Below are 8,372 nucleotides of genomic sequence, written 5' to 3' on the forward strand. Positions count from 1 at the left end.
TTTTCCAGGCAATTCACCATTGTTAAAAGCAACTTGTGTTTGTTTGTTTGTTTGTTTGTTTAGGGGAAGGTGAGTCTAGGCTTTCTCATATAATGAACCTTCTGATTATAGCAATGTATGTGGCTCAAGTAAGACATCCTGGCTTGTATAAATCAGCTGCAATCTTATTTGGCTGTGTAATCTTATTCAGTACTTTAGCTGTGCTTTTATGCTTCTCTCACACTGGTATGAATATTTGTTACTCATCACAGTCCTTCAGATCCCCCATTCATAGGTGGAGAGAGTGAAGTGCAGAAAGCAAAGCTTTCAGTTGATAAGAGAAGGAAAATACATAGAAGATTTTTGCTAGATTTCCTAAAGTATAGTAGTCAAACATTCTAGTGGAGCAATTACTGCTACTGAATGCAATCTAATTCCAGATAAATACTTAGCAATATATTTTATTATATACCTTTTCTTGAAGTAAAAATATTGAATTCTGTGGTTTCATCTGCAATCAGATGCAATTGGTGTCAAACCACGGCTGTTCTTCCACCTTTGTAATCATTCTGTTCAACTGGGGTTTCTTTGATGATGAAAAAGAAGGAAAACAAACAGAAAAGCCAAACCAAGAAACCCCAAACAATCAAACAAAAAGTTTCTTTCCTTCAGAGGAGTAAAAATAGATTGCAGCTGATCCCCACTAATTACTCTTGTTGAAAGCTTGACTTTTTAAAATTGCTAAAAAAAATAACTTTTATGAGAGCAAACTCTATCACTCTCTGCGTGATGATGGGGAAGCCCAAATTTAGGCATACTACATTTTGGACCTCACTCAAATGATCTGTTTCTCATCCTTATTTACTTCATTTCATGATATGACTCAACTCATTAAACATTTCAGACTCAAGTTAGGTCCAAGAGAAAATGTTTCTATCCTGCCAAGGAGTTCTGCGATGGAGTTCTATTATCCATCACACTCGTAAACACTGACTTCCTCCTACTCGATTCTGGGTAATAATTTGGAAGTGAGACTCTTGGTATTCCCTCTGAATGACTGCGCTGAACCTGTGGTTCAGGATGAATCACTTGTGCAGTAGGTACACTACGGAGAGGGCAAATTGTGCTGTAATTGATTCTCATTTTGTAGCTGGACTGTATATTTTCCACTCAGTTCATTTGCTTCATCAGCATCAATTCAACCTGCCAGCAAACCACACCCGTTTCAAAAATTATTTCAGGAAGAAGAGGCTGTACAAGCATGGCCACACATTTCCCTCAGGACAAATTGCCTCATATCAACATTCAGAGGATGCTCTCATAAAGAAAACTTGAGATCTTGTAATTTTTTATTCTGTAGTGATAAAGTCACTGCACCTGCTACATGATAGAAATCACACCAAGTTCATGTAGTTTCTAGCCTCCTCCAAGCAATGTTTTTACAGACCTTCTCTGGAACTCTTCCATTTGCCTCTCCTGGATTCTTTCTCTTTCCAGATGAAAGAACCAGTAGCTCTTGAGATCAATAATCTGGAAGAACCATTAGACCAAGAGATTCCATTTCAAAATTAAATTGTTCAAATTGGACTAGCTCAGGGCTGGTTGACATTCTTTCTGAACACAGTTTCCCCTATAGAGGCTGAAATGACTTCTTTGGAATACACCTTCAAAGGCTGCATTACAAAATCTTATTACATCCTTTCTGTATTTAAAAGGCCAGAGAGCCAGGATTTAGGCCAAAAACTATACTCATAAAATTCTCTTCAGATACTGTATCCAGTAACAAATAATTATAACAAGACAGGGTTTGGAAAGAAATCAATCATCATTTTCAAAAAAAAGACATATTTTCCCCTATGATAATCTGATTGTGCATATTTCACACATATAATACTTTACACACAAAAAGAATTATGGCCACAATATTTACAAGTAGACAAGAGCAATTGATTCATAAGCGTAAATATAGTTTTTTAAAGGTTCAAATCTCTGGAAGCTGTCACAGATAAAAGAAAAAAAAAAAAAAAAGAAGCAGCAGCTCATATTTAAATGCCCATGTATGTATTTAAGGCCAGAAACAAACAGGGATTACCAAATTGTGATGTTGACCATAGCGATGCCTGCAAGTTTCAAGGACAGAACTGAAATCACTGAATTAAGAACTAAGAACTGTGATCAGCAGAGAGTTAGGCTCCTAGAAGTGGGACTTAGATTAATCGTAATTTCAAACGATAAGACCTTCTTCTATGAACAAGAACAGGTAACAGGCCATGTCTGAAACTGTAGAAGGAAACTTTAGTTTGTGGTCTCATGGATTTCACACTGACCAAAACTAAACATTCTGCAACAGGTAATGCAGAGCATCTAAATTTATATTTATGGACAACTGGCTCCTTTTTTTTTTTTTTTTTGAACATATGGATGAAAGAGGTGAAATTCTGTTTGTAATAGCCAAAAAATGGACACTAGAAATATAGACAGTGAATCCACTGAGTGTGTCTATATTGCCAGATGAAAGAGGGTCAGGGAAAAGGTTATTTACTGAAACTCTAATTTTGCAGTGTTTAATTACTATCTCTCTCTCTGGCTCTGTGCTAGATTTTTCCATCTGGATTTTTTCAATATCTGTCTGCCTGAAGGGGTCTAGCTCTTGTCAGCAAGCCAACACCTTGGCATTCTCTTTTACTTACCAGTACAGCTGCTGCGACTAGTATAAGCAGTTGTTTTAAGGGAAGTAGATCACCTCTGAAGGATTTGTGTTTGTGCTCCACTGAATTTTATCAGAGCTCAGGTGAGCACTTGGCTTCAAAAAAAATTAGTTTATCTCTTCTTCATCGGAGCTAGGTGCCTAAAATAAGCCTGCATCTTATTTTGCCACACTAGATGCTAGACGTAAATACTTCATATTTTCTATTTAACACACTAAACGCACAGTGAAAATAAAATAATAGTAGTAGGCAAAAGGGATCTGTATGCAATAGGTGTAGAATCCCTAAAGGTAGGACAGTAAGAAACTGGACAAAGGGGAGGATGTATCAGTGTTCTAGATCTATGAAGGAAAAGGTTTACAGGAAGATCCCTGCACTTGGGATCCACTGAGATAAATGTGAGATTGAACGCTGAAACAGCACTGAAACATTGAGACAGTCCTGCCCTGGGAAGCCTAGAGCCAGCTTTGTTCCAGTTCTGCAGAGTGGCTACAGAGAAGTGTATTCACAGTTTAGTTCCTCTCCTGTGAGGAGAGGAGATGATAATGTTACCTTTATCTGTTCTGCATGTTTGTTTAGAGCAGTCTAATGCCTGTGAACCAAGATGCAGAGCTGAACATGCTGCTACAGGTCCTTTAAAGAAAATCAGTTTTCCAGCAAAAACTTGGCAGTGCAGCTGTAAGTATTTCTTCACTCAAACTCTGCAAGGCAGGTGAGGATCATTCTCTTTTTCCCTGAGCCTGCTACTGCGAACTGAAAACTTGAGGGTGTGCAGTGCTCTGAGGCAGCACCTGATACCTTGCAAGTTACATCTTGTACGCTTTTTGCAGAAGACTTTTCAGGGTGAATGCGATTGTAGATACCAAACTCATAGTGTTCATATATTCATGTTAAGAATATGCAGTAACAGGTGTCAGTAGAGTTTCTCTGATTTTTATGTTGAAGCCAGTTGAACCTGGAGGCTGCCATATACCAACAAAATGTCTGCAAAGCTGCACAGAAAACTTCCCTTGACTGCAGTACCTCTTATTCATGGGATTCTTTCCAGGGTAAGCAGGAAAACATTTTTCTACTTTATCTTAGTTTGCTCAAGGAACTGAAATCATCCAGTACTGAGTCACATGGCATTTGCAGAGCCCCTGACTATGGCAGAGCAAATTCTAAGAAATCTTTTATTCAGAGTGTCCTCTGGTTCAGCAGGGCCTTGGAATTTGGGTGACCACAGGAAGCAGTTGAGAGGTTTTCCAGCCTGACCATATCAGCCGTCTCACCACAAGAACTTCCTATTTTGGCTGAATCCCTGCAATCAACTGGAGGCTGCTCTGTATGATCCATAGGAGGGAGTTTAAGGATGGCTTGTTTGCCTTATGTTTGTGAAGTGGTTCTTGTTCCATGACTTCTCTATCTTACAGCAGAGCTGCTACCATTTGCTTTAAGGCTTTAAATGACAGCTAATTTTTACAAAGAAAAAAAAGAGTAAAAAGAATATATTTTATACTAAATATCTTTAAAAGTTAACAGTAAAATAACCAACACAGACTAGAGAAAGATTTGAGGTAAATGAAAAAGTAAGTATGCGATAGAGGATGATTTTATAGGTAAACAGCACCTAAAAAATAACATAACATATAATATCCAAAATAGATATATGAAAAGTATCTGTAAATTCTATTGAAATTGAAATGTAAATGCAAAACTTTTAGCACAGGCTTTTAATATAAATATGCTAGTTAAATATATGGAAATGAAATGATAAACCACTAAGTACTATTTGCTTTTGTGCAACCATTGAAAAGTTTCATTATCCTAGGGAGAAAACAACATCACAGTACAAAGCCATTAGTATCTCATGAAAATAAGCTAGTGAAAGCTACTTCAGTATCTGAAAGAGATTTAAATTCAGGGTTTTCTAGAGGTATGGGTAAATGAATGATTTCAGTTACTGGAAAATAATATTTGCATTAGATAGCTTACCATTTGAATAGGGCAAAACGAGTGTATCTTATCTGTATCAGATCACTGTGCCCTATCTCAAAAATAACTATGAATTTGTTGTTTTTCTTTCACAGAGAAGCTCTTCATTTTCACGAAGGGGTATGGTAGAACAAACAATTAATTGTTTTGCATAGTCCATGATCTTTTAATCTCAAACTCAGCACAGACATATAACACTGCTTACTGGGGGAAAACAGGGATTTATTCAATTGAAATAAATGTTTTATCTCTAAAAGGACATGTCGTCCACCTGGAATACAGTGACTATCTTGTTCAAAAGTTATGCAAATTAGTATAAGGTAATTTAGTTGATTTGGAAGATTTTTTAGGTAGAGGCTTTTTATCATTAGGTGGTCTTTAGGAAATTGAGCAATAAAAACTGAAATACAAAAATCGTGAATAATAATTTTTATTAAGTTTTTTTAGATTAGAGTAGGCCATTAAACCGTGACAACTAATATCCTTCAGACACAGAGGAAGGATATTAACATGAAGGACAAATGTTGGTTTAGTTCTTTTAGTATATCCACCCACATGTACAGTACTGGAAATTAAAATAAATTCCTTCCTTCCTTGGTGACTGCTTTCCAAAACCTGGAATGAAAGGATGTTTGTTCAGAGGGTGTTCAGCTGATTAAGGTGCATGAACCAAAGTCTCCTCTATGAGACACAGCTAATTCCTGGTAAGAGGAGAAATCTATAGCTAAGGAAACCCTAGTGTGCTACTTGATGTGAAAAAAAAGACTTCCCAAATCTAAGAAGGGCGAAGAGCAGAAGCAACCTTCAAATTTAGTTTCCCGGTTTCACATTCACGAGGAGTATGGGCCTGAGTAAAAATGATTTGAGACAGTATCTTAAAACATATTATAGTATATCATAGACCATAAGAATTACTCTGAAAATATTATTTCATCGTAAAAGCAACAGTGACCAACAGTGGGTACTGCTTCAGTGATTGAGTAGTTCAACCATCTTCCACTAATACTTTATGTAGAGTTCAGTTGTGACATCTCAAATGTATACAAGTTAAAGATGCAGAGGTAAGAGAATTTGGAAAGAGTGTTAAGATGTCTAAAAAGTACCTTAATTTTTTTTTTCTTTCTTTTTGACTCTTAGGTGTGCTAATATCCCTTTGCTCGGGGCTCATTGTATAAAGAAGCTTTGAAATGTATGTGTGAATAGTCCCATGAGAATACTTCAAAAAAGGAGATCCTCCTCGTACAACAAAAGGTCTTTTCTTGTTTTACTTCTATCATAGAACTTCCAAAACTGGTGGAACAACAGCTGTGTTCTGTTATTCCCAGGACACACCTTGCTAGACAGTTTACTGCCCTCTCATGTAGCTCCCATAGTCCCCTTTTCCTCCAGGCCAGCCCCCAGGCACAACTCTTTTGTCTCTACTACTTTTGTCCGACAAAGTTAAACTGATTTGGAGATTTCAGGCCAAACCATTTTGAAGCTTTGGCAAGTGAAAAGAGAGAAAACAGAAAAAAAGCTCAGTGTGAGATCAGTTTGAACCCTCACATTGACAGAAATGCTTTGCTTCATTTACCTCAAACTGACCAGATAATTTTTATTCTGGCATATGATCACACCTGTGGCATTTCAGAAGGATTTACTTAGGTTTAATGATGTTACCACTGGTCATAATCTGGTTTATAAAAGGAAGCTGAAAGAGTAAACTGTGGAGTAACTATTCGGTTTCCTACACATAACTACGGAGACAAGTAATTGTCCAAAAACAGCTTTGGCTTCTGAAAACAAAGTTTGTCATCAAGAAAATAGCTGATGAGAAATGCAGCATTAATGTCTGAGTCACTGGTATTCACCATATTTCCTCAGTACAGTTCTTTACAAAATCACTGAGCTATAGTCATAGCTAAAGCTGAAAGTGACAAAAAGAGATAAACCCAAAACTCCCTTGCAGGGAGAAGAGGAAAAGAAACTCTGGAGACACCACTAGCATAATGTCTACTGTTTATTTCCTAACTTTCAGCGTTGTGAAAGTGTGGAAAATGTGAAACCAGAAGAAAGAAAATATTAGACTTCAAAAAATCAGTTGGATATGACATTTTTAAAGTATACTGACAGAAACTTGTTGCACTAGAGAAATGGGTCCTGGATCTGTATTTTGCCCATGGGGAAGTTACAAAATTTATTCTTCAAATATTTTTGTTAATCTGCTGATCAAATTTTATTAAAGCTCAAATTGCCTTGCACATCACAGCTTACTATGGCTCCCTGAAACAAGGTCATTATGCCTTAACCATCTAACACACCCTTCCTTCTTATGTACACTATTACATGGAGAATACTTGCCTCTCTCTTGCAGCTGTAAGGAAAAAAGTCTTTTCCTACAGTTTAATCACACCTTTCTTTTCTCACTTACACTTCAAGACTTCCACATGCTGCTATCATGTTTCCAGCTAAAATCAGATATATAGAATCCTCTTGTCCCTGGGACAGACCATAAGCCTCTTCCAGGGTGTTTCTGGTATTGTGGCTGCATTCCATTATTTTAATATCAAGGAAAAGTGGATCACAGCCAAGAAACAAAATTATACCAAAGTCTATTCATTGCCACCAGATCATCTAAGCCAATGACTGAAATACAATTAAAAATAATTTTTCTTCTTCTGTGGAACTACAGTGGACATGGAGTGCAGCTGTTGTGATCTGGTTTATGTGCTATCATTCCCACCTCACTTAACTCTTCCTGGTGCATTTCCAAAGTGAAATAGTAGACGTTCTTTCTGCCTCCTTAATGGAAGTCGTATGCTCCAGATTTTGCATAAAAATTTTCTTTCTTTATAGAGTGTCATGATTATTCAGAGTTCTTTTCAAAAGAAGTAAAAAGGTGACTGGATTCTGCACACCATTATGGTGGCGTAGATCTATAATGGTTGTATTGATTTCACAGGGAGTATGGGTATGATTTCCAGCAATACAGGGGTTAAACAGTCTTGATTCAGTCTGGAATTAAAGTATATTTGTAGTTGTTATTTCAGTGACTAGAGTGATATGCTGGGTCAGTGAAGTATACGGCTTTTTTGATAGATTTGGGAGAGTACAAAAGGTTACAGTCGTGCAGCAGTAGATGCAGAAAGTAATTCAGCATAATTAGTAAAACTGGACAGGTTAATGAACCGATGTGGAACTCTGCTACACTTAGTGAAGTTATTTTAAGTTCTTTAGGAAGTTAATCCTACTCCAACAACTTGACTAAAGACTGTAAAAATATCATTGTCAGGAGAGGATATCAACATTTTAATCTACTTTATGCTGATAAAGAGAGGGAGAGGGGAGGGTTTAATTTTCATGGAATAAGATGGAGATGAAACAAAAAAACTTTTTGTCTCAAGAAATGGTGCACCTGTAGTAAGTTCCGTGCTGATTCCTTAGTCAAAATTTGAGTTTTTCCTTCCCCTCCCTCTCTTCTTTATTTTCAGCTCTGAGGAATGTGAGGCATGTGAGTCACCCTTCTTGCCACTGACAAAATTCTTTCTTCAACTGTGCATAAGAATAGGCCTTCCTCACCCAAGTTACCACCACAAGTAATCTCAGCAATGCACCTGTACCATGTAACGCTACATTAAACTTTCCAGAGCTTCATATTTGTGTGACAGACTTGAGATCCACAGTTCTACTGTGTCTTAATGTAATGTAGGTGCTTGGATTCCCGCGACTAAT

The sequence above is a fragment of the Lepidothrix coronata genome, unplaced genomic scaffold, assembly GCF_001604755.1.
Source record: "Lepidothrix coronata isolate B3197 unplaced genomic scaffold, Lepidothrix_coronata-1.0 Scaffold257, whole genome shotgun sequence".
NCBI lineage: Eukaryota > Metazoa > Chordata > Aves > Passeriformes > Pipridae > Lepidothrix > Lepidothrix coronata.